This window comes from Rattus norvegicus, chromosome 3 (genome assembly GCF_036323735.1).
Source record: "Rattus norvegicus strain BN/NHsdMcwi chromosome 3, GRCr8, whole genome shotgun sequence".
Taxonomy (NCBI): domain Eukaryota; kingdom Metazoa; phylum Chordata; class Mammalia; order Rodentia; family Muridae; genus Rattus; species Rattus norvegicus.
In genome coordinates this window covers 163,973,170-164,000,555 of record NC_086021.1, presented here as the reverse complement: position 1 = coordinate 164,000,555, position 27,386 = coordinate 163,973,170, and the positions used below count along the sequence as shown (strand labels likewise).

At 44.5% G+C, this 27,386-nt stretch overlaps 2 non-coding genes across 2 annotated transcripts in view; both read right to left on the bottom strand.

The window, feature by feature from the left end:
* Asip (agouti signaling protein) overlaps positions 1-27,386 on the bottom strand; it is an 87,610-nt gene that overhangs the window by 20,822 nt on the left and 39,402 nt on the right. The gene's annotated exons all lie outside the window — the stretch shown is intronic.
* Positions 3,389-3,470, bottom strand: Trnaa-agc28 (transfer RNA alanine (anticodon AGC) 28). Its single transcript has one exon. It is a non-coding gene; the product is annotated as a tRNA-Ala (tRNA).

Sequence of the window (27,386 nt, the reverse complement as noted above, 5' to 3'; positions counted from 1 at the left end):
CAGGGGCTCACTATGTAGCCTCGGCTGGCCTAGAACTCACTATGTAGACCAGGCTGGCCTCGAACTCATAGAGATTAAAGGCGTTGGCCACCATACCTGGTGCCATGTCCAGTTTTATGTTATGCTGGGGATCAAACGCAAGGTTTCCTACAGATTAGGCAAGTACTCTGTCACCAGAGCGACAGCACAGTCTCTCTGAACTCCTTTCACTCGGAGGGTGTTCTGAACTCCCTAAGTGTGGTCAAAGTCAGCAATCAGCTCAGCAGCTCCCCACAACTTTACAGCAGAGGGGGGAGGGGCTTTGATGTCAGATGCAATTTTCTGCTGGAAAGGATCAAGTCAGAACCAAAGAAAGTAGGTTGAGCAAACCTTCAGAATACAATGAGACCTCTAGAGAGCACGAAAGCCACCAGAACACTGGGAACGAGCTTTCTGGAGTGGGCTGGGGTTCTCTTGGTCCATAAGGTCTCCCTCAAACAAAGAAAACCAAAAGTGACACTAAGGTGGCCTCCATTTAGCCTCCTGCGCCTCCCCCAAAGGAAACAGCGGAACAAAGGTCGAACGTCATCAAGAGTAGCAGACTCATCCACAATTGCAGACATCGTTCAAGCTTCCGTCTAATGGACTTCTCGTCTGACTGGGTATCAACTCTAAAAACGTTCCACACATATAAAGGCAAAGGGGGGGGGTTGCAATAAATGTCGCTTTGATGATTGGCTTTGACTGGGATGAACACAAAGTGAACTAATCTATTTGGATGGATTCCTGGGTGCTAAATTTTGCTCTGTGTGAGTGGGTTGAACTCAGATCCTACAAGCAACTCTCTGTAGAAAATCTAAAGCAGCATTCCAGTGTGACTCTGGGTCAACGTCGACACTAAGGAGTACTTCTTAGAATAATATGCTTTTTATGGTTTTACTGCTGGGGAACGGCAAAAGCAGGGTAAAGAGAACCGGGGAGCATACTTGGCTAGCCAGCAAAAAGGTTGCTTGCATCCTTAGTGCTAATCTCTTAACAGCTCCGACCTCCATCTGCGAATCAAATAGACTCATGTAACTTTTCCAAGAACTGCGTGAAGAAGTTCTTTCCTTGTCTGGAAGCCAAGTTGCCAACTGAATTCCCATGTATCCCACCAAAGAGGGAAGGCCATCTAACCAAGGAAGCTTGCCACCTGACGTAGGCTACTTAAAGTGTAAGAAAACAACTGGTCATTCTATAAACACTGTTCCAAATTTCACTCTGCCTCAAGCGCAAGATGCTGGGAGATTCACATTGAATAGAGGCACAAAGCAGCAAGCAGAAGAGGACAGTATACTCTACAAGGCAGCTCGAGTTAGGGCCAGTGTTTATTTTATAGCCAGATCTCCTGCAGCCCAGGCTACCTGAATGGGAACCGTACAGAAGAAGGAGATAGAATCCCCCAAGCCAACAGAATAAAGATGGTAGTTTTCTCCTACTTACAGTACAAGTGACTCTGCTCCGAATCAGCCTCCCTAAGGGAAGCTGGGCCAGAATGTCTTCCCTGTCCTTGGGTGGCAGGGGCAAGGAGCATTGCTGTGCGTCATTTTAAAGACCCCAGAAGTCCCTGGCAGCGACCTTCCCCATCTCACCCCTTTGCTTTCAGCCCAGTAAATGCAGTGGGTTCAAACTCATCCCAGTGGCCACAAGTTCTGTGGTCTGCGTGTCCTGTATTTCTCCCCAGTCTTAGGAACTGAAATTGGTGTTGACATGGAGGTTAGGAGAGAATGGAAGAGAAGGGGATGTGCTGAGGTTACTCCTTAGGCAGAGTTAATGAGGATTTAATTCAGAATTAACCCCAGGGGACACAGAGAAACCTAGGCCTAGTAACTTGACCTGGAAAAACAAATCCCACCAAGGCACGGTTTAATTGAGCTTCCCTGAGAGATTCTGGGTGGGCTAAGGAACAGTTGGTAGAGAAACTGAACCAACAAGATAGGTAGATGGTTGAGGCCTGGTCTGCCTGATTGGTAGACTCTCTTGGGGGATTACCAATACTGGTCTCATAATTTTCAAATTTCTCAAATTTTCACCACTGGAAGGAGAGGCTCTCGTGCTGACTCCGAAGGATTAGGCTGCGGCTCTCCTCTCTTCTCTGGGTTTTTCCTTGAACCAGCTAAAATTTATAAGGTCACAATTTATGATCCTCTGAATGATGTGAATCTTTTTGTCTCTTTGTTTGTTTATGTTTGAGACAGTGTTTTATGTAGCCTAGGCTGGACCACGGGTTGCTTTCACTCCGGATCCTTCTCCTGCTTTTATCTTCCATGTGCTGGGATTACAGGCATCAACACAGGTTAGATGTAGACTAAAAAAAAAAACTTTTTTAAAAAAGTTTGAGCTAATTGTCAGGAGTCTAGAATAAAAAGTTCACATAAACTTAGAAATGGAGTTTACAAAAAGGATGTGAGAATCTTCCCCCCAGCGTGTCTGTGCACATGTGTGCACATGCATGCACATGCATGGAATTAAGAGGGCGACTTCAAGTACTTATGGTCTGTCACCTTTCACCTGGATGCTCACGTTTGATCTGAGAGCATTGCCCCCACCATGCTAGCTCCCTAGCAGGACATGAGGATTATTTCTTTCTTTTCCTTTTAAAAAGATTTTTCTCATTTATTTTTTTCTTATGTATATGAGCGTTTCTCCCGCTTACATGTCTGTATAGGATGTGTGTGCCTGGTGCCTGAGGAGGTCAGACGAGGGCATCAGATTCCCTAGAACCAGAGTTAAGAACTGTTGGTGCTGTCATGCAGGTGCTGGGAACTGAAGTCGTGTCCTTTGCTAGAGCAGCAAGAGCTCTTACTGAGAGCCATCTCTCAGCCCTCTACCCTTACAACTTTATTTCTTGTTATTGTCTTTTTGGGATGGTGAGGCTCTTCAGTAGGCTGTTAGGTCAATTAAGTATTTGTGTGAATTTCAACAGAGAGAATGCTTCCAACATTTTATAATCTTAAGGAGTATGAGGAAAATGTTATCTCTACACTACATTTTTATGTGAACAGCTCTCTCTAAAAATGGCGTGCATATGTGTCAAGTATATGCACATGTGTGCAGGTGTGTGTGTGTGTGTGTGTGTGTGTGTGTGTGTGTGTGTGTGTGCACATGTGTGTGGAGGCCAGTCAGTCACATCAGGTGCATCAAGTGCCTGATTCTCTTCACCTTGGTTCTTTGAGACACTGTACAGGAATCTTGCCAGTTTACCTAGATCTGATTGGTCAGTACATTCCAGGCATCCTCTTGTTTCTGCCTCCCAAAGTGCCAGGGGAAGAAATGTTTACCAGCCTATCCAGTTTTCACATGGGTGCTGGGGATCTGAACCAGAGTCTTCTTTTTTCTTCTTCTTCTTTTTTTTTTTCTTTTCTTTTTTTTTCGGAGCTGGGGATCGAACCCAGGGCCTTGTGCTTGCTAGGCAAGCGCTCTACCGCTGAGCTAAATCCCCAACCCCTGAACCATAGTCTTCTTGCTTGTACAACTGTCCACTCATCACCCCTTTTCCAAGACAGTGCTTCATGTGGTCCTAGGCTGTCCTCAAATCCCCTGTGTCCCTGAGGGTGATCTTGAACTCCTGCTCTTCCTGCCAAGTGCTTTGATTATAGGTGTATACCACCACCCAGGTCTCTTTCCTTTGTTAGATCAAGAAGAATTTTTTCTATTGCCTTAAAAAGAATCATGGGGGTTGGAGAGATGGCTCAAAGGTTAAGATATGTGTTAATATGTGTTGTTCCTGCAGAGGACCTGAGTTCAAATCCCAGCACCCACATCAGGGAGCTCACAACTGCTCATAACTTCAGCTCTATGGGATACCCCTAATCTTAGGCACATGCAATATACAGACATACACACATGTAATATATACATAAAGGATAAAAAGTAGTTTTTTAAAAAATCAGAAAGAGGGGCCAGAGAGGTAGGCTCAGTGGGAAAAGGCACTTGCTACTAAGCCTGATAACTTGAGTGTAATTCCTGGAATCTATATGGTAGGAGAGAAATGACTCCCATATGCTGTCCATCCATGCCATGATGCACTCTCTTGAGCACACACACACACATACACACACACACACACACACACACACACACACACACACACACACATACAGAGGGAGAGAGAGAGAAATATAAAAAACAAGTCACAAATAGATGTTCTATTTTTTTCTTTATCAAGTTGGTAGAATCAAATAATTTTTCTTTTTTAATCCGTTAATGGGGTGAATTAAATTAATTCCTTTATTAAATATATCTTGCATTTCTAATACAAATTCAGGATGTCATTTTAAGTCTCTTATAGATTGCTAGATCCAGTTGTCTAATATCTAAAATCATTTCACTTATTCTTTATTTTACTGAGCTAAATGCCCCTCCCCCTGTGAGAGGGATTGAACCCAGGGCTTTGCTGTATGCAAGGAAAGTGCTTTCCCATTGAGCTAATTTCCTACATTTGTCTCTCCTTTAAAGAGTTTTTAAAAATTCAATTCTGTCTTTGAGGCCAGAAATGTCTGATCCCCCTGGAGCTGGAGTTATAAGAGGTTGTAAGCATCAAACATGGGTGCTGGGAACTGAACTCAGGTCCTCTGCAAAAATAGCATGCCTCCTTAATTGCTAAGCCATGGCTCCCCCTGTCTTTTTCTTTACATTTTTCCGGAAACGTTGTATATGAATATATTGTTCACACACACACACACACAGACACACATACACACACACACACACACACACACACACACACACACTTTCTCTTTGCTTTTAGTAGAACTTATCAACCTAGGCTGATCAGAGTGCATTGTTTAGAATGTGGCCTATAACTCGATTTATTTTATTGTCTTAGGACAATTAAGATTTTTCACTTCTTCTATCTACTTCTCACATTTCCACATTTCCTGGCTTGAGACTGTCCGCACCGGTCGTTACCTTCCATAGGATGTGAAACAGTCTGAGGCAGCACCACAGCAGTGGGAGTCTTCTGTTTGTTTGACTTTTGGTTTTGTGAAACAGGGTTTCACTCTGTGACCCCAGCTGTTGTTGAACTCACTCGAAAGCTCTGGCTGGCTTGCACTGGGATTACAGATGTGACCTCTCACCCTGGACTGTAAAACGTGTGCTTTCTTCTTTTGTATTTTGTTTATCTTGTCGCTTGGCATTCGTGAGGAGAAGTAGCGAGATCGTCTTTAATAATTTATAAAAGTGTTTATTTCATTTTTGTCTCCCTCCCCCATAGCATCTCCTGTATCCCAGACTGGCCTCAAATGATCTGGAATTTTCTGGTCCTCTTGCTTTTACCTCTTTTGTGATAGAATTACAGCCTTGCACCAATCTCTTGGTTAGCTTTCTCTCAACTTGACACAACCCAGAGTCACCCAGGAAGAGGGAACCTCACCTGGAAACTCTGCTTGATTAGCTTGTCCTGCTCAGGCATGTCTATGGAGCACCGATTTGACTGATGTGGGAAGACTCCGCCCACTGTGACAGATACCAGTTCTGTGGATAAGAGAGCTAACAGCATGGACAGAGGAAGCTTCCCATAGAGGAGGTTGACAAAGTCCCAAACGGGAAGCCCAAGCGGGCACTCCTCTGTGGTTTCTGTTTTAGTGTCTGCTTGAATTCCTACCCCGACTCCCCTCCCTCGCTCTCGAAGACTTAAAAGATTTGTAAGTTGAAAGAAACCCTTTCTTCCCTCAGGTTTCTTTAAGTCACAGTGTTTATCAAAGCAGCAAGAAAGCAAACTAGAACAGTCACCATGGCTAGTTCATATAGTGCTGGGGACAGAAGCCAGGGCCTGGTGCACATTAGGCAAACACTCACCTGCTGTGGCATTCCTCCTCTAGCCTTTGTAGCCCTTGAATCAGAGACATCCGTTTGGGACTTTGCCAACCTCCTCTATGGGACACTGCCTTCCTTTCTCTTAATTTACCTCTTTTTATTACTTTTTTCTTTCTTTGAGCTTATTCTGTTATGATTTCTATTAATTCATGCTCCTGATATTTATACTTCATTCCTTTGGAGCACTGCCAGAAGGGGAGGGTAAGTATGTTTTAAATTTTATTAGATATTTCCAAATTGCTCTGCTAAAGGGTTTGTGCTGAATTACGATCCCATAGGAACGTGTGAAAGTTTCTGATCTCTTCATTCCCACCAGTAGTTGGGATGCCAGGCTTCCGAGTTCTCACCATGGGCTCTGATAGGAGTGTCTTACTTATCACATGTCTGACGCTTAGCCCAGGGCGCGGCACAGCACTAAGTCTGTGTTAACCATTATTTACCGAGTACATCTTCAAGGAAATAACTTACAATATAAAGAAGGATTTTAGCTAGGCATGGTGGCACATACCTTTAATCCCACCAATCAGGAGGCAGAGGCAGAAAGATCTCTGAGTTCAAGGCAGCCTGGTCTACAGAGAGAGTTCCAGGACAGCCAAGGCTACACAGAGAAACCCTATCTCAAAAGAAAAATATGATTGAAATTTTTAAAAAAAGTTTTTATGATTAAAATTGTCCTAAGATGGGCTGGGTTGTGCATTGAGGTTCTGTTCCCCCAGTACCAAAGGTTTGGAAGCAAAGGCTGAAACATGACTTGGAAAGGTTGTAGGAGAGTTAGTAATTAAATAACATTAAATGCTAGAGACTTTAAAGATTCTATAGATTTGAAAGAGTGAGATTCATATCGGTTGGTTGTGGCAGCGAGACAACGGAAAGGATGGAAGTGTAGACCCCAGGGTGACCCCCAGGGAGGGGTGCAGGGCAGGCTCAGAAGGGGCTCAAGGCAGGGGCTCAGGGCAGGGGTTCAGGGCAGGCTCAGTGCAGGGGCTCAGGACAGGGGTTCAGGGCAGGCTGAGGGCAGGGGTGCAGGGGTGCAGGGCAGGCTCAAGGCAGGGAGTAGGGAAGCTAGGTTGTGGGCCGACGTTATAAACACAGAGGGTTTTCTAGAGAAGGTGGTGTAATAGTAAAGGCAGCTTGGATTACATTGTAATTGACTAGTGCCTTGCCCCAAAGGGCACTACCATGACAGAGGTCTCTAGTATCCTGATTGGCTTGTAGGTGACAAAGTCTTTTTTGATCTTGATAGTGAAGAAGAAAGTTTTATTATTTTTAAAACAAGCACCATGTTGCAACATAACAATTTTATATCGAGTGTCAACTATGCACTGGAAAAAGCCAAGAAGTATAGTGAAGAATTTTAGCCAGAGCAGCAACGGAATAATAAATTTTGGTTTTGCAAGAGTAAAGGCATTAAAAGTTAAGAAACAGAGACCAGTCCTAGCCTCAAGCCATCTTTGGGGACAATAAAGCAAACCTAATTATCACAGTATGTCTCACAAATGTGAACAGTATAAAATCTGGGCAACCATTTACATAAACACCACCTACCGTACAGCAGCCATTATGTTGTGTGGGGGAGGACAGGGATATAAAGGGGAATTATTTTCTATATCCTAAATATTCATTATCCAGTTGGACCCAAAGCCTAAAGTAAATCTGATCAGAGTCTACACTTAAGCTTGCAGAGTTCATTCTACTGGAACACGATGTTTCCAAAGCCTTTTTAAAAAAGGATTTTATCGTTAGTCTCATGTCGATGTGTGTGTCCATATGTGGATATGTGCTTATGAGTAGAAGTGTGTCAGAGGAGATCAGAACAGAATTTTGGATTCACTGGGTCCAAACAAGTGGTTGTGAACCACCTGACCTGGGTGCTGGGAAGCACACCCTGGTCCTCTGGAAGAGCGCTCCAACTCATCTGAACCTCTCTCCAGCCCTGATATCCCCAAGACTTTACCAACGTTTTGCTCCCTGGGATTGAGGACTGCATTCAAGCTCTCAAACATTCTAGGCAAGAGCCCTACTACTGAGCTACACCCCTGGCTCCTCTCTCTTTACTTTTCATTTTAAGATGGGGTCTTATTTAGTTATCCAGGCTGGCCTTGAACTCCTCTTATATCCCACGCAGATTATAAGTTTACAATCCTTCTGCCCCACCTTACCAAGCCCAGCAATTATCATCATTCATGAATCTGAAATTTGCTTAATGACTTTACGGTGTCAAATTCAAAAGACTTCAAACCAAGATACATGGGCTGCTACACCCTCAAACGCTGAGTACGCTGCTCTCTGAGTACGCCACTCTCTCGGCTCTGTCTGCTCCAGTGGTGTGGCGTCGGGTCAGGCATTTGTAGACTGTACTGTTATATGGGCTCCGCCCAACACCTACTGGGTTATAGGCTCTGCAGCTAAAACAAGCACCTGAAGGGGACGTGGAACAGGGTAAGGTATGGGATCCCTGCTTTGAAGAGATAAAATCTGTAAGAATTGTGGAGATTTGGGCTGGAGAGTTGGCTCAGCAGTTAAGAGCTTTCACTGCTGTTCCCAGGAGCCATGGATGACCATTCGATTCCCAGCACCCACAGGATGGTTCACAGCCATCTCTTAACTCTAGTTCCAGGGGATCTGATGGTCTCACCATTTCTGACCTCAAGCACAAAGGCATGACCACATGGTGCATGAAGGCATACATGAGGGCCAGACACATAAAACTAAAGGAATAAATCCGATTAAAAAAAAAGAATTGTGAAGATGTGTTATACAAATTTAAGTTATTCCTGTAACACTGGACTTGAGCCCTGATGACAGAGTTGAGAAAGACACACCTCTCTCCCCGGGGCTCTGGGCTGCTGTTTGCCACTTTAAAAATCTGTTGTTTTTTTAAAATCACTATTTGTGTTACTGCTGTAAGCACTTCTTCTGATGTTTATTTTCCTATAAATAAGCAAAGATGCGTGGGATGAGGCATGACTCCCTAATTGACGGCTGTCAGATTTTTCCTCTGTGGCAATAAGAGTATCAATCAAATGGCAGCGCCATTTTGAACACCCCCTAGAACATGCCCTGGGAAGAATATGTGATAATCCTAGCTGAATGTCTCAGATCCCGAAGACATGGCTTCAGCCAGGGATGTTTGAGTAGAAACATCCTGGGAGATGGGAGAAATCTAGGTGAGCCGGCAATAATGTCTACCTCAGCCAGAAGGAGAGCACTTTCCCGGGCTTGCCTAGCAGAGACACGTCTGTAACTGATGCTAAAGAGGCAAGGCCGGGATGGTTCAATTGCGTTGAAAGTTTCATGGGATTTATAGCCACTTGGAAACAAACGACTGGGCTGCGGTCTAGGATTTCACGGTGAGAGAGCAACATTCATCCCTCTGCCTCCTGACTTCAGATGCAATGTGACTGCCTCAGCTCCCTGCCGTGGTGATGGACTGTACCCTCCGAGGGTAAACCAAGACAAACCTTTCCTTCCTTGGATTGCCTTTGTCAGGTAGTCTGTCCCAGCAAGGAGAAAATCTATGGTGCAAGTACAAACCTCCACGACTGTGACTCTTGCTAAAGACGCCAGGCTGTGATTGGTCCAAACGCCTCTTCTGTGGCTATAGAGGTGAAGGGTCCTGGCTCACATAGCTAGCGGCTGGGAGACGCTTTCCTGAGCTGCCTCGCCTCCTACTGCACCATGAGTTCAAACACAAAGGGTTCCCCTACCCCCAACCCCTCCCCGCCTCCCAGTGCTCTTTTCTTCTTCTGTTACACAAAGAAAGAAGAGGAAGAAGAAGCAGGGACAACAAGTGGGGCAACAGAAGAGGCGGTGGCAGTGAGTGATCCCTGAGCAGTCAATGGCAAAGCGGTCGGTCCACTGAACAGTTCAGAAACAGCCGGAAGGAAGGGCAGCGGCAGCGGAAGCAAAGAGGTGGCAAGAGAAGCCGAGGAGGAGTCCAGGTTGAAGGATGAAAGGAACCAGAGAAGAAAAACTGTAGGTCCTGGCCTCTAGAAGTTCCCCCACACCTTCAGGGCCATCGGATCGCAGGCCAACAGGAGTAACTCTAATGTTAAGAGCTAAGGACTGTGGATGTCCTAGAGCCATACAAGAGTTGTGGCGTTGATAAGATTAAGGGTCCTGGGCTGGGGATTTAGCTCAGTGGTAGAGCGCTTACCTAGGAAGCGCAAGGCCCTGGGTTCGGTCCCCAGCTCCGAAAAAAAAAAAAAAAAACCAAAAAAAAAAAAAAAAAAGATTAAGGGTCCTAACACCAGAGGTCTGCTCTAAGTGGGTGTGGCCCGCCGCAGCTCCTACCTGCCTATTGAGGTAGTGGAAACAGTGGAGCCCTAAGGCCAGCACTCACAGAGCTGCTTGCTTGTTTGGGCAGAGCAAAAGGACCCCCCAGCCAGGTGATTGGTAAGACCGAGGCGACAGGCCTAAAGTCGCAGGAGTCAAACACCTGCTCCAGGAATTGTGTGGCATGTTCGGTACCGCTAGGGCTTTAAACCCAGTGTTTCCTAGTACTGCAGCCAACTTCGGACCTTCCGCTCTGTCGAAAGGGCGGCAGATGTTGATGTGGTTCACATCGAAACGGCCTTGTTAGCTTTTCTCTTTCCCCAGTCAAGCCTTAGCCTTATTTCCTTTGTACTTAGGACTTGACCTATCAGAAGCCTGTGTGTTTATGTTTCGGATTGTGAAATTATCCTTTGTTTTTAATTCTCAAATAAAGCCTTTTATTCATGGGTTTTATTTCATTTTGTTTCCTTTTTTAAAAGTTTTTGGACGAGATTTTATTATGTATACCAGCTTGACCTCAGACTCATGGTCTTCCTGTTTCCACTGTGGGACGTGGAGGAAGCCCTAAGTGTGTTAGTCCTGACTTATGTTTACGGTTGACTCGGGCACATCCATGCCAAGTACCCTAATGCCTCAGACCCAGGAGAAAAATAGCAAAGCTTTTCCAGGGGTTAAACTCAAGGAAATGGTAGGTCCTTCGAAGCTTCCTGGTCTGAGTGTGAACGTTAATAGTGAGTGCAGAAAATATCCACCCTAGCGCCCCACCCCCAACCCCATGGTAATGGTCTGAAGACTCTTGTTCCTTCCTTCAGACGTTGTTCCTACTAAGATTAGTTAAGTTGCCTCCAGTTCATATCTTACCTCTTTTTTCAACTGTATAATAAAAATCTGAGCTTCCAGGCTGGGCAGCCTCTGTATCAGAGAGCTCAGTCCTCCGAGTTCAGCTTTTCTTTCTTTCTTTTTTTTTTTTTTTTCTCGGAGCTGGGGACCGAACCCAGGGCCTTGCGCTTGCTAGGTAAGCACTCTACCACTGAGCTAAATCCCCAACCCCCCTTTTTTTTCTTTTCTTTTTTTTTGGGGGGGGGGAGTTCAACTTTTCTTCCTGTGTCCTGATGTCTGATTTTTTTTCCTCACTCCCTCACTGCCCTACAGGAACCTCTCAGGTACGTGGCACCCCGTTTCTGAATGCTGGGGTTACAGGTATGCACAGACACACCCAGACATGGTTTCTTGTTGGATTTGACACATTCGTCAGTTGCAGAGATTGTTCTCATGGGTTCCAGCAGTTCTGAGATTATTTAAAAATGGCAGTGGAAGAGACGACTTCTTCAGATGCTTTGGTACTTAACTCAAGGAAGACCACCTCTCCAGAATGGCTACATCGTTCTTGAGTGGCCAAGCATCCTCTTTCTAGGCTTGTTAGAGTCACTTTGATATTTTTGCAGCTAGACCTCTTCCTGTCTACTTTGGCACACACACTCATTCTCTTCCCTTTCCCATGTTTGTAGCTTGGGTTTGTTTGCTTGTGTTTTCCTTTTACTGGTACAATATTGCACTGTGTAGTCCTGATTGGTTTGGGATTCTCTGTGTAGACTAGATTAGTCTCAAACTCACAGAGCTCTACCTCCTTGTGCCTCCCAAGTGCTGGGATTAAAGATACATACTACCGTATCAGTCTCCTTGTAGATTAAAATATCATTTTGCCCACCTGTGGTCTGGGACTCGGTTGATTATCAATGGAGGACTAGACCTTGTACCTGGTTTAGTGGGTGCTAAGTTTGTTGAATGGAAAAGCTAAAACAAAATGCAGTATACTTTCAAGACAAATGTATCTATAAACATAATCAAAACAGAAGGTCTTGTTTAAATGATTAATAATACTAATATACTCTTAGCTACATTAAGTATACAGCCTTGAACTTATCCTATAGGGAAAACAAAGAAAATACATTTTGTTCTTAATTTTAAAGAGTTCTTCTGTCCAAGAAGAAACAGGCAGATATTTCAACTGAAGAGCCAGGCAATGGTAATCCATACCTTTAATCCTAGCATGGTGGGGCAGGGGCGGGACAGGGGTGGGGCAGGGGCAGAGGCTTCTTTATGAGTTTGAGGCCAGCCTGGTCTACAGAGTGAGTTTCAGGACAGCCAGGGCTACACAGTGAAATCCTGTCTTGGTTTTTTTTTTTTTTCCAACTGAAGAGAGGAGCAGAAATGATTGGTGTCACCTGCAGTCACACTGTGAGTCAGGGCCAAGACCGTGAGTCCCCAGGTGTTGAACTGGTCATCAACACCAGTCCAGGACTTCAGCTCTGCACCAAGTCCTGGCTTCATTTCTGCTCCATCTCTCCTGAGGCCATGAACTCCAGAGGTATCACGGAACGGGCAGTCTCAGTTTGTCTCAGAAACAATGGGGGAGAGTTCGGGGAACCTGCCTCAGGATTCTCCAACCTGGTGTCTCAGAGTGTGAGTCGACGCTGAGAGTAGAAGAAAATGTCTGTTTTCAGTGACGAAGAGAAAACCCTTAGGAAAAGGTTTCATGCCATCTCAGGGACTGCTGGGATAAAGGGCCATCCATCTGAGGCACCAAATGACAGATGATCCCACCCTGACCATTTCCTCATTTCTATAGACCCAGCTGACTCATAAGTTGTTGAGAGACGTAGCAATGGCTAATGACTAGGAACGCACGTCCGCCAGATCTCACATGGGTCTTCCAGACTTGTGAACTTACTGTGGGTCAGCACTACTGCTCGCTATTTGGGTTCTTAGTTACAAGCTGGGACAGAATGAGCCACAAATGTCAACCTAGTTGCCGCCGCAACACATCTTCACGCTGGTAAGAGCTTCCTTTTTCTCTCACGGCAATCTGTACTTGGCTTAGAAAACAAATATACTCTGTTTCAAAGTGTAAGACTCATCATGTGCACAGAGATGTTTAAGTGCATTTAATTTTCTAGTTCGTAGCATAGGGCCTGGTGCTAAAATGGGAAATGCATGCCCACTGAAAGATGACTAAACATGGGATTTGAGAATTAATGCGTTAATGAACTGAGACTTCCGCGGAGGGGGATGGCATAGGGGACTTATGGCCGGGAAACCGGGGAAGGGAATAACATTTGAAATGTAAATAAAAAAATATCCAAGAAAAAAAAATACTGGAGATGGTGTAGGGAAAAGGGATCTTTACTTAGTGTGGATGGGATCGTCACTCCAGGCCACTCCAGGAAGTAGTGTAGAAAACACTCAGAAAAGCTCAAAACCAATCTGCTAAAGAGCCAGCTCTGTGTGTGGAAGACCCTGCTATTATATATGCATATATTCCTATCTAGATACATGTACTCTATTAGTACTATAGCTTACATAGGATAGATACTATAGTATACATAGGATATAACATATACTTTACTATGTATAAGCATCTACATATTAAAACAGTTACTATAGTGTATATATATTTATACTATATGACATGTATATAACATATACTATCTAATATACAATATAGATGTATATTGTTTATGGTTTTATTTAATTACAGTCAAGTTTGAACTTAAGTGGTAAATTTGCTACCTTACATATCTCCAATAATATTTGTTTTCAATCAAAATTAAGAAGGAAATAGCCTAGCAAGCGCAAGGCCCTGGGTTCGGTCCCCAGCTCCAAAAAAAAAAGGAAATAATTTACCGATAATTCAACGAAAATATTATTTTAAATGTTGATTTACAAATGGTGCATGAAATTCCCTATGTATTTAGTCTAAGACACTCTGTGAATTTGGGAGTAAGGGAGACTCGTGCCAAAAAAAAAAAAATCATCAACATAAGCAATGCACGAATTTAAAAAAAAAAAAATCACTTAACTCTGGAAAAGGTCTGGAAAATCTCAACACTGTTGCCGTGCCTACCAGGCATTGCGGCAATGTGGAACCAAACTGAAAGATTGGCACTTCAAATGCCACCTTTTTCTTTGATGATTTTTTTTTTCTTTTCTTTTTTTCAGAGCTGGGGACCGAACCCAGGGCCTTGCGGTTGCTACGCAAGCGCTCTACCACTGAGCTAAATCCCCAGCCCCTTCTTTGATGATCTTATGATCTCTAGGTTATTCCTTCTAATACATGTTAGTCTTATGTGACTTCCTTGTTGATATGCAACATTACTATATTAAAGAACACAATATATTGAAAGTGGAAATGAATTTAAAAAACAAAACAAAACAAAACCTGAGGCTTCCAAGTTGGCCTTGTCTGACCTTTCAGTTTATATGGAATAGGAAGCAGATTCAGGGAATTGGAGGGCGCCTTTTGTTATTACACAGAATTGTGGTGAGGTGAAGATTCACACTAGTCCCCTTAAGTCCAAAGTTACCTTCACGTAATTTAATTTAAATTGCACTGACTGGAAATTCTACAGCAGGCTGAACCCTGTCCCCCGCAACATTCCGTATTAAACGGATTCTTTTGATTCTGTTTTGTTGTTTATGCTTACTTAATTGTTTGTTTTGAGACAGGCTCTCATGTAGTATAGGTCGGCCTTGAACTCGTTCTGTAGTGAGGCTGACCTTGTACTCATCTCCCTCTTCCTATTACTAAGCCTATCTTGATATGGGTCATGTGTCTGACTTTTTTTTTTTTTTTTTTTTTTTAGTTCTTTTTTTTTTTCGGAGCTGGGGACCGAACCCAGGGCCTTGCGCTTCCTAGGTAAGCGCTCTACCACTGAGCTAAATCCCCAGCCCCGTGTCTGACTTTTTGATTTTGTTTCACAAGACGTTTTGTTCACCTACTATAAATATGTTAACTCGAATATGTAAGTGCACCCTGTGTTTAGGATCATATTCTGATTTGTTAAAAAGCCAATGACACAACCTGCTTGTCAAACTCCGGATAACGATAATAAAATCATTCAATTAATTGACAATTTACTGTCTGGCGGGCTTTGTGGTAAACACGCATTCCCTCACTCAGTCTCCACAGTAGCTCTAGATGCTAGCATTCCACAGATGAGGGGATCAGAATTTAGAGAGATCCAGAGTTTGTGGCTATAAAACCAATAAAGCTGGGCCCAAACTTGAGCAGCATCCCAGATATTTTTCTCTTAAACAGTATTTCAAAATCAAAGAGAAGTTCAATGCCATTCTTTTTAGTCCATAAAATGATGGTTTTGCTTTTTTGCTTAGAAAAACTGGTGTTTTATATATGTTCATTATTAAAATGTACAAGAATCAAGGAGAAAGATTGACTTCTAGAAATTGAATACCCTTAACTAACCACAAGTCAATCATACAATCATTTGAACGTATTTTCTTTCAAATTTACTTTCCTCACAATGCACCACATATGCCCTTAAAAAAAAAAAGAAAGAAAGAAAGAGGGACATCACGCTACCAAGGGAGAATCATGTTATCTATTGAGAGCCTCTGAATTTAGTCCTTGGAATCAAATTCAATTATAACTGTGGTTTATAAGATTGAAATGAGCCAAGTCCTCCTGGTCCAGGTTCCCATCTACCTTTATTATCTGTCTGTCTGTCTGTCTGTCTGTCTGTCTGTCTATCTATCTATCTATCTATTATCTATCTATCATCTATTTCTGTCTTTATTATCTATTTATCATCTATCTTTATTTTGTTTTTGTTTTTTGAGACAGGTTTTCTCTGTCTGTTTCCCTAGCTGTCCTGGATATTGCTCTGTAGATCAGGCTGGCCTCAAACTCAGAGATCTGCCTGCTTCTGCCTCCTGAGTGCTGGGATTAAAAGCATGTACCATCATGCCCGGCTTCCATCTGTCTTTAAAACAGTTTTTTTAATTTATTTTTCTCTCCCCTGTCTGGCTTAGAACTCTCTATACAGAACTCACAGATACATACCTGCTTCTGCCTTCTAAGGACTGTCAAGGGTGTGTGCCACCACACTTGGGCTAAGTATTGTTTAAGAGCTGGGGACACAGCTCAGTGTAGACTGATTGCCTAGCATGCACCAGCCTTTCTATGTTATTGTCTATATCAATAGTTCACCCCCTACGTTTTATGGCTGAGTAGTAATCTCCTGCATGGATATCCCATCTGTTCATCCCTGCACGTGTTCAAAGAAATTTAAGACATTTCTAGTTCTTAGCTGTTACAAATAAAGCTTACATGAATATTAATACTCATGTAGGAGGCTTTGTGCAGAGATATACTTTCATTTCTCCTGGGCAGATCCATAGGAGTGGAATGGCTGGGTCACGTACTAGGTATATACTGGAAGCTGCCAAGTTTTCAGGAAAACTATACCATTTGTACACCTGTCATCAATATAAGGTTGTGAGGCTACCTTCCAGCATTGTCTCGCTAGGTGTGCCAAGAGTATAGAGGACTGACGACCATCCACCTAGGTCATTTCTCAGGACTGTGCTTGTGTGTTGGGGGCAAGCTTGGTATTGTTACTCTCTGGAATAAAACCCAGGCTTACTCCACTGCTTGCTATAAACTGGCAGGTTTTCCAAGCTCTAGTGTCCTAGTTAGGGTTTTACTGCTGTGAACAGACACCATGACCAAGGCAACTCTTATAAGGATGATGTTTAATTGGGGCTGACTCACAGGTTCAGAGGTTCAGTCCATGATCATCAAGGCAGGAGCATGGCAGCATCCAGAGAGGAATGGTGCGGCAGGAGTTGGCAGGAGTTGAGAGTTCTACATCTTTATGGAAGGCCACTAGAAGACTGGCTTCCAGGCAGTTAGGACAAGGGTCTACACACCCTTGTGACACACCTATCTCAACAAGATCATACCTCCAAATAGTGCCACTCCCTGGACTGAGCATATACCATCACATCTAGGTTCCTCTCCTATAATGTAATCTACTGTATGTGGTGTGTCTACCTGGACCATCCACATGACCTCTCCAGCACTCAAAGGGCGTGGATACCAAGGTAAGCATGCTTGTGGTATTTGCAGTGTAGGAAACATGACCTTTGATTTGAACCTCTGAGTCCTGTTGTTAGTCTACCAGCATTCCTAAAACAGCAACGTTTAATGCATTGGTTTGTAAATAGGATGAATCAAATCCCAGTCCTAAAACTTTTATTAGTCTATGTTAATTGTACAGAATAATAGGTTCCATTTATGAACCCCTATTCCTCTCATAGATCACCTTCTCTCTTTGCTCTGAATCTCCTCTTCTTTTCTCCTAATAGTACCCTCTCTAACTTACACTTACATGACCCCTTATCTTTTCTAGATTCCACATATAGTAACAGGCCCTCAGACCTTGGCACAATTGATTCAATGAGGGAAATACCATTCAGATCATAAAACTCAGCATGTAGACAGCACCATCTGCTAAAATTAAAACAAAGGCCCAATCCACCAAAGCTCACAGTTCTGGCAACACCATCAAACAAACTAAGCTTTTGGCTTCTGTAGTTCTGCTTCTGGCTAACTATTCTTGTTAACGGAAGTATGTCAATCCAGAATATATTTTTTATGCTTTAAAGTTCACCGTGGAAAAGACTCGTTGCTTCCCTGGGATCCCAAACACCTAGTGTAGTCACTGGCCAGCTCGCTAATAAAGACTTTTCATTGGCTTAAGCCCATATCATAGCAGGCTTCTCTGGTGGACGCCCCGCCACACTATGAGAAAACGTGAGATACTTGTGTCTCTGAGTCTGGCTTATTTTGCTTAACATGATCTCCAGTTCCGTCCATTTTCCTACAGGCGATATAATTGTATTCTTTCTCGTGGCATAGTAACACTGCCTGTTTTCTTTATTCATTCAGCTGTTATGGGCACCTAGGCTGACCGAGTGACTCGGCATTTGTGAGTAGTCGTACTATTGTGAATTGTTGTGAATAGTTGTGAACTGTGCACTCGCTTGCAGGTGTCACTAGCAGAAGGATGATTGGGACTCCTTCAGATATATACCCAGGAGTGGTAGAGATGAGTCTTTGGGAGTTCTAATTTAACTTGGTAAGGAATCTTCATTCTGATTCCCAGAGTAGTGGACTACTTTGCTTTCCTACCAATAGCAAGCAGGTTTCACCGCCTCCACTCTCAGCAGGATTAACAAAAGAGAGGCCCTGTAGTCCAGGCTCCTGAGAAATCACTCTAGCAGCTGAGGACGACCTTGAACTCCTGATCCTGCCAACTAATCATGAGAAAAGAATCTGCCGGAAGGCACTGTGACACAGAATCAGGGGTAGGTGAGAGACATGTTCCATGGGTCCTGACAGGCCGGCTCACTCTCCAGAGGAATCAGGAATGCAGGCACGAGCCTTGCTTCATCTCAATCATTTTCTCCCCCAGCAGCATCAGCAGCCTTGATAATTTCCTTAGGACAAGAAGCCAGGGTTGCAGGCTCCTCTCCTGTGGTCCGTGTCACCATGAGTGTGACATTCGTTCATCTGGCCCTCTGTATTGTTCAGATCGTACTTGGGGGTGTGGTGAGCAGAAGAAATGGATGCAAACTCCTCTTGTGTCTTTCTGTGCAGTGAGTAATAAAGGTATGGACCTAAAAGGTATGTCTCCCGTCAGCATCCCTAAATAAGAGCTAACTTACTAACTTACAAGAAGCTGACTTACCAACTTAAAGCCCCCAGACCTGACAGATGTGAGTTGCGTTTGCTCCACGTTCTTGTTACTATTTAATTTACTTAGCTTTGTTTGCGTGTTGACAGCGTCTCCTGTAGGCCAGGATGGCTCAAACCTGCTACATCGCTATTCAAGTCTGCCTTCTGTTGATTTCATAAGTCACCTTGACCAAAAATGATTTGGGGAGAACAGGTTTGTTTCATCTTACAACTCCTACCTGTCCCTGAGAGAAACCAGGGTAGAAGGTCAAACAGGAACCTGGAGACAGGAACTGAAGCAGAGACCTTGAAGGAAAGTTGGGGACTAGCTCATGCTTAACCAGTGTTCTTTTTACTGGGGCAGTGGAGGGGGGAGTATTCTTTTGTTTTGTTTTCTGATACAAGGTATTCATATGTAGCCTTGGCTGGCCCCAGAACTTACTATGTAGACCAGGCTAGTCTCAGATTCACAGAGATCTACCTGCCTCTGGCTCTCAAGTTCTGAGGTTAAAAGCATGCACCACGATACTCAGTTGAGCCAGCAATTTTATACAAAACAGGACCACTACCTGTCCATGGTGGCACTGCTCACAGTGATCTGGACCCTTCCACATCTATTAACAATCAAGAAGGTACTCCCACAGACTTTCTACATGACGATCTGATGTAGGCAATTTCTCAACTGAGAATCCCTCTGCCAAGTTATATCTTGGTCTGTGTCAAAGCAAACATTAGGAATGCACAGAGAGACCAAACTAGAGATCATCATCTGGTCCCGCTTCTCAGAGCTCAGGAAAACCCTTGGAAAAGGAAGAGGAAGGGTTGTAGGAGGCAGAGGGGTTGAGGACACCAGGAGAATATGGTCCACAGAATCAGCTAAGCAGGGCTCATGGGGGCTCACAGAGACCGAAGCAGTAATCATGGAGCCTGCTGGGTCTCTACTGGGTCTTCTGCAAATAATGTTGTGATTGTTAGCTTGGTGTTTTTGTGGGACTAACAGTCAGAGTGAGGTGTCTCTGACTCTCTCATCTGCTCTTGGGACCCTTCTCCTCCAGGGGGTCAATTTGCTCAGCCCTGATAAAAGGATTTGTGCCTGGTCTTATTGTCATTTGTTAAGCCATGCTCAGCTGATATACCCGGGAGGCCTGCTCTTTTCTGAAGGGAAATGGAGGAGGAATGAACCTGGGGGAGAGGGGAGGTGGTGGGTTGGGATCGGGGAAGCTGGGCTCTACTTCCTGATGCTGGGGCATAGGAGTGCTCTACCATATCCAGTTTATGTGGTGCTGAAGTCTGAGGCAAGGCTTTGGGCCTAGACAAGCTCTCTGCCAACCCAGCTATGTCGACAGCTCCTGGCCAGTCTTGAATCTCTGAGTTAGGCAATTTCAGGATTGCAAGAAGGCAAGTTTGAAGCCAGTACTGTCCCCTAGTGTGACTTCCTAGATACTATGCTTAGTTGAAATATGAGGCCTATGTTTTAAAATATCTATAGATCTATGGGCCAGTGAGATGGCTCAGAGGGTAAGAGTGCTTGCTGCCAAGCCTGATATCCTGAGTTCAATCCCCAGGACTTACATGGTAGGAGTGAACCAACTCTTGAAAGTTGTCCTGCCACCTCTACATGTCCACTACAGTACACACTTGCACACATGCACACATGCACACATGTACACCAGTGGATTAACCTTTGCATTGAGTTTTTTTTTTTTTTTTTTTTTTTGGTTCTTTTTTTTCGGAGCTGGGGACTGAACCCAGGGCCTTGCGCTTCCTAGGTAAGCGCTCTACTACTGAGCTAAATCCCCAGCCCCTGCATTGAGTTTTTATATGGCGTGAAGTTGTCGACGGAAGTTCATTTTACTACATGTAGCTAATTATTCTGGCACCATTTTCTGAAGGAAAAAAATGAGACCACAGCTTTGTTGGCAATTGACTGGCTGTACATTTCTGCATCTATGCTAGACTCTGATCTGAACCATTGACTTGTCTACCCAAAACTAAACAGATAGACAAAACTGTGATTTCGGACATAAGGTACTGGACTATTTAGATCTGAAAAGATGAAAAAGAGATGTGCCCTGATGAGCTGAGGGCGCGATTTGTAAAGTGAAGTAAAAGGCTTAAGCGTTGAAAGGACCAGAACAGTGAGTGCGCAGGGCTGAGGCTGGAGTTGAGTTATGTGTTTTTATGTAATTTATATGTAATAGGTAGCAATTTATATATTAACCTGAATCAATTTTGTTTTATAATAATCATCTCTGAAGAAAATGTGTTGTCTTGTATTGTTTCTTTTCCTGTTTCTCTCAGAGGTGATAGTGTTTTTTAGATTTATTTTACTTGTATACGTATGGATATATTGCTGACAAGTTTATCTGTGTGTGCCTGGTGCCCATGGAAGCCAGAAAAGGGTATCAGCTCTTCTGGGACTGGAGTTATAGATGGCTGTGAGCCATAGTGTGGGTACTGGGAATTGAACCAAGTCCTATGGAAGAGCATCCCGTGTTCTTAGCAACGGAGCCATCTCTGTGTTACAGATAATTTTGTTCATGTGGACTCACAGGATGCTTAAGGGTATTCTTAATTTCTGTCATTGGTAAGATCTTGTCTTAGTTACTTTTCTATTGGCGTGACAACACACCATGACCAAGGAAACATATAAAAGAGGGCATTCAATTTGGGGATCATGGCTCCAAAGGGTCAGAGCCCATGACAATCACAGCGAGAAACATGACAACAGTCAGGCAGGCAGGCAGACAGACGGACATGGCACTGGAACAGTAGCTGAAGGCTCACATCTGATACACAAAAACTAAGCCACAGAGTGAGAGAGAGAGAGACAGAGAGAGAGAGAGAGAGACAGAAAGACAGAGAGAGAGACAGAGAGACAGAGAGACACAGAGAGACACAGAGACAGAGACAGAGACAGAGACAGACTGAGACAGGGACAGGGAGAGAGACAGATGCAGAGAAAGAGCTCACTGGAAATTGTGGGGACTTTTGAAACCTCAAAGCCCACTCCCAGTGACATGCCTCCTCCAACAAGACCACACTTCCTAATCTTTCCAAACCGTTCCACGAACTGGGCATCAAATATTCAATTAGTGGTCCCCTATGGGGACCACTCAGTCATACTACCATTTTCTTACTCTATTACCTGCCATATACAAAACCTGTGTGTGTGTGTGTGTGTGTGTGTGTGTGTGTGTGTGTGTGTGTGTGTGTGTGTGTGTTTGAGAGGGTCTCTCTACATAGCCCTGGATGTCCTGGAATTCACTCTATAGACCAAGTTAATCTCAAATTCACAGATATCCTCCTGCCTCTGCTTCTGGAGTGCTGGGATTAAAGGCTGTGCCACTATGCCTGGCCAGAACCCATGTATTTGAAAACAATTATTTCATAACAAGATCTTTAATTTTTTATTTAAAATTACATTTATTTATTTATTTACTTATTTGTATGTATCACACACACACACACACACACACACACACACACACCCAAGGTTGATGTCAGGAAGCATCATTAAGGGACGGTCTCTCCTTCAAACCTAGAGCTTGTGGATATTACTAGTCTTTCTAACCAGCTTGCTCTGGGAACTGAAGGGCAGTCTGAAGCTGAGGTCACAGGTGGGCCGCCATGTTGGTCAGGAATTTACAAGGGTTCTGGAGATCATACCTGGGCCATAAGCCACTCAAACCTCCCAGCCCTTGCTTTCTGTCTTTATAGCGTTTCACCATATAGCTTAGGCTAGCGCTGGGCTTCCAATCCTCCTGCCCCCTCTTCCCAAGTGCTGGCGTCGCAGCTGCATGCCACCACACCTGGAATAATTTTAAGGGTTTTTTTTTTTTTTTTTTTTTGGGTTGTTGTCGTTGAAAACTGACTCAAGAATGAACTCGAGAGAAACTGTGAGAATAACCAGGAATAACCTGGAAAGCACGGTGATGGGATGAACACGTCCTCCCAGAAGCCAGAAAGGACGGTGGAGCTGCAGTAACTTGAACCGTGGTACTTGTATGAACTAGAACTGGTCCATAGAATCACGCAACCTGAAGACGAACTCAACAATATGAGGGTTGTTCTATGTAGCAAGAAGTGGCATGCAGTGCTGTGGAGGGCATGAGGATTAAAAAGGAACGCGCCTCTAATCTACAGAGAGGGTCGAGCTCGGGGTACAATTTGTAGCATGAACAAAAAGCTTCAGTGGCATATGGGGCATAAAATTAAGGGACTGTACACATTTTAAAGAAAGAGAAAAAAAATGGCTTGGTTGTCAGCCCACCCTGGTTGTGCAATTTCAACTGGGATTCGGTCAGTTTAGGAGCCATGGAGGCTGGTCCACCACACCGCTAAATCATCTCGTTAGAGTTGCCTCAGAGGCTCTAGTGGGACTGTCTCAGGAGTCCTCACGGGGTGCGCGGCTTGCCAGGAAGCCCATTCTGCTTGGGTCCCTGAGTCTGGGCAGCTCTTTCTCTCTTCAGTCTATTTCCACCGGGTCCTTTAGGAAGAGGTATAAGTGCCTCGGACTCATCGCTGTTAGAGCCGTGCTCCTGAACTCTCCCGGCGTTTAAGTGGCCCGGGGTCTGTGTGAACTGCTCTCCCGGGGCATGACAGATGCTGGAGCTCAGTGGTTTGGTGGAAGAGGAGTCCGGCAGTCACAAGGTTGGGTATGGTGAGGTTGCTGGAATTCTGAGAAGGCACATTCATGACGCTAGTCCCACCAGCCAGAGAGGCCACCCCGAGGCAGCTCGCCTTCCCCTGAAACATTTCAGGAGGGTCTCCTGTGTTCCTTTTGCACTGTCCTCACTTCAGAGCTTGACAGACACTCCTGAGTCCCCTTCACCAGCTGCTTTTAACGTGTGCACTGTTAACATTCGCTGGTCTTCAGTGTTGTACAATCTAATAGACACTCCCCGGTAGGGAGTGGTTCAGAGCTGAGGTTCAAACCTGTTTTTTAAAAAGATGCTTCAAAGGGGTCCAGTGAGGCGACTTAGCAGGTAAAGACATTTGCCACCAAGCCTGATGACCTCAGTTTGATCCCAGCACCCATACACTAAGAGGACCAATTCTCAAAAGTAGTCCTTTGGCCTGGCACACAGAAACCTCCCTCCCTACACACACACACACACACACACACACACACACACACACACACACACACACACTAAATAAACATAAAAATTGTTAAAATAACTTTTAGTATATATGTGTGTTTTGCCTGCGTATATCTATGCTTACCCACGTGTGCAGAAGCCCTTGGCGGTAATAGGAGGGCATCGCATTTCTCAGAACAAGAGTTTACAGATGGTTGTCAAATGCTTCGTGGGTGCTGTGAAACAAGCCCTAGACCTCTTTGGGCTCCTGCATGCATGTGGTACGTATACATACATCTGGGTACACACATGTACGCATAAAATAAATAAATATTTTTTAAAAAATAATTGTAAGTCTAAATGCCTGTATTTGTATTCTAGATCCTTTTTAATCCATTCTACTTTGTTATAGGTTTATTTCCCACAAGTCCATGCATGGACCACCCATTTACTGCCTGCACATACATCTTGTTGATTTTAACTTAGTGGTAGATGTCCTTCAGGTCCCTATAGTGTGTCAAAGACAAGATTTGGGGGGCAAATCAATTCAAGCCAATGGAGCCAACAACTTACATCCCCCCCAGCTCCTTCAAGTCTCCCAGTCTGTTGAAGGTTATCTCACTCTCTCTACCTATTAGGACTTCTTCAATCACTGGGCAGTGGGGTTGGGGGTATAAAGAAAAGAAGGAAGGGCTGGGGAGATGACTGCAGGGAAAGCATTTGTTGTACAAGTATGAGCATGAGTTATGCTCTCCAGCAGAGCCAGTTGTGGTGGCTGGAACCTGTAATCCCAGCATGCTTACATCACGTGGGAGGCAGAGACAGGAGAATCCACGGAAGCCCATGGGCTATCTTGCTCTACACAGTGAACGGCAAAGAGATTCTCTTTCAAACAAGGCAGAAGGTGAATCCCAACACCTGAGGTCGTCCTCTAGCCTCCAAGTGCATGCTGGGGCAAGTGTGCACTGTAGTCATACATAGAAATGCATGTGTGCACGCCTGTGCGTGCACGCAAACACACACACACACACACACACACACACACACACACACACCAACCATGCATACATAATGACACACCGGCATTTTTTTTAAAGGTAGAAAAGAACAAATAATTTCCCTCACCAATAGCAACAAAACAACAACAACAAAACCAAACCAAACCACAACAAAACAAGACAAAAAGGCAAAGTAACAGGAGAGAGCACTGGGTGTTGCAAAACCAAGACAAGAGAAAAGTGAGCGGCCTGACTGACCACAGTTGCTGCAGGTTCTCATGCTGGGAACACCTTGTTTTTCAGGACTGGACCCTGCTTCACTGTGTAGCCCTGGCTGTCCTGAAACTCACTCTGTAGAGAAGGCTGACCTTGAACTCAGAGACCCACCTGCCTCTGCCTCTAGAGTGCTGGGATTAAAGGCGTGAGCCACCACTGCCCAGACACTCGTTTTATATTTTTTGCACCTTTTACAGGAATGAAAATATCGTGTGCACGATGGATAAATAATCACTGAAATGTCTAGGTTAAAAGAGTTTTTTTTAAAAAAAAAAATCAAGAAAGTGAATACGCTGCAACAGTCTTTAGACACACCAGAGGAGAACATCGGATCCCATTACAGGTGGTTGTGAGCCACCATGTGGTTGCTGGGAATTGAACTCAGGACCTCTGGAAGAGCAGTCAGTGCTCTTAACCACTGAGCCATCTCTCCTGCATTCTGAAAGCTTTTAATCCTCGCACTCAGGAGACAGAGGCAGGGGGTCTATGAGTCTAAGGCCAACCTGGTCTACAGAGTGAGTTCCAGGACAGCCAGGGAGGGCTACATAGTGAGACCCTGTCTCAAAACAGACAAAAACAAACAAATGAACGAACAAACAGATTTGGAAGACAGGACCTGCATTCTGTATCTTTCTGTATCTCCTCTTCGTGTTGTGAATGCCCCTGTTTACTCTGTTCCTTGAGTCATCTGTGCTAACCTCAGCCTCACCGGGGTACACCTCCAAATGGAAGATTTAGTCTGTGTTCAACAGACTACTATTCATGGACAATAACTCTGAGCTCATGGAAGGGAAACTCTGAACAAACACTGTGACTATACCTCCGTCCAGGGACTGTGCCAGGATTTCATTTAAATAAAAATGTTTGCTTCTCTTTCACACTTTCAGAGAATAGGCTTGGCAATTGGAAGACATGGATTTTAGTCTTTGGTCTGCAAGACATGAGCTATCGGACTGTCCTTGGGTATGGCTTTTAAATTTCAAACGGGTAATAGGGCTCTGGAGATCGAAGGATTGTGATCAGAGGTAGAGGTAGTCTGGGCTACACAGGGAGAGAGGGGGGAAGGGAGGGAGGCAGAGAGAGAGAGAGAGAGAGAGAGAGAGAGAGAGAGAGAGAGAGAGAGAGAGAGAACAATCACTATGAGGATAGGCTCATATTTGAATGCTTGGTCACCAGGAAGTGGCACTATCAGGCGGTGTGTCCTTGTTGGGGGTAGGTGTGGCCTTCAGAAGTTCAAACCAGGCCCAGTGTCACTCTCTCTTCCTGCTGCCTGCCAATCCAGTTATAGAACTCTCAGTTATCGTTCCAGCGCCGTGTCTACCTGCCTGCCACCCCAATTAAGTGTTTGCATTCGTAAGAGTTGCTGTGAACATCATGTCTCTTCATAGCAATAGAAACCCTAATGAAGACAAGGTGCTCGCTGCTAAGCCACGATCTGAAGTTTGTTTCCTGGACCAACATAGTGGAGAAGGCACGCATCCGCTACCCCACACAAAGTAAGTAAACATAATAATTTTACAGGTGTCCTGGCATCGTACTCGGTGCACAGGAAGCATTCGCAAAGTTAGGCCTGCCTCCACGGTTCTGTTTTTTCAGAATAGTCATTCAGGTGACTTCTTTCTACACAAGGTTCAGTAGGATTCGGTGACATTGTCTGGCTGGACATAAGGTTTGGCTTCCTGATCCTACAAGGCCAGTTCCTTAGGAGCTTCGAGCTTACGTCTAGATACATTAGACACGTAATATGGACGTGTTTGGAGTCTATAAACCCACATGTGGCTACAGCTCGGTAATAAAAATTGATGAGCGGATGACGCCACTCTGCCTTGGTGGGACTGGATGAGGGTAATGAGCAAGGGGGCCATTTTCCCCAGCCTCCCTGTTGGGGGATGGCGGTGCTGGGGGAACAATAAATCCAGGAGGCACACCAAGTAGCCCTGGTCTCAGCTCCTAACATCATGCTCTGCCTGTGGCTTCTCACTCTAATTTGAGGGTCTGTGGTAGTTTTCCTCCTTAACAATACTGAAACCAGACTTCCACGCTAGCAATGGCCACCTCTCTGAGGAATTTCCAGCTCTCTCCAGAATCATTAGGGGAGCATGAACATATTTTCCAAAACAAAGTTAATTTTAATGAACTTAAAGTTTTACGAAATGTATGCCATGCAGCCATTTGCAGCAAAGCCTGGCTAATTAGGCCATTTCAGATGAGCTTCTTGCTGAGAACAATTTGAGAAGTTGGACAAATTATAGTTTGAAGACAACAAGTCCTTCAAGGCAAGGAAGAGCTACCGAAATAATGAGGATTTGCTAGTTTGAGATCTGGAAGGAAACGGAGGCCAAGAGACGCGAGGCTAGTATCTGGGGACCCTCCACC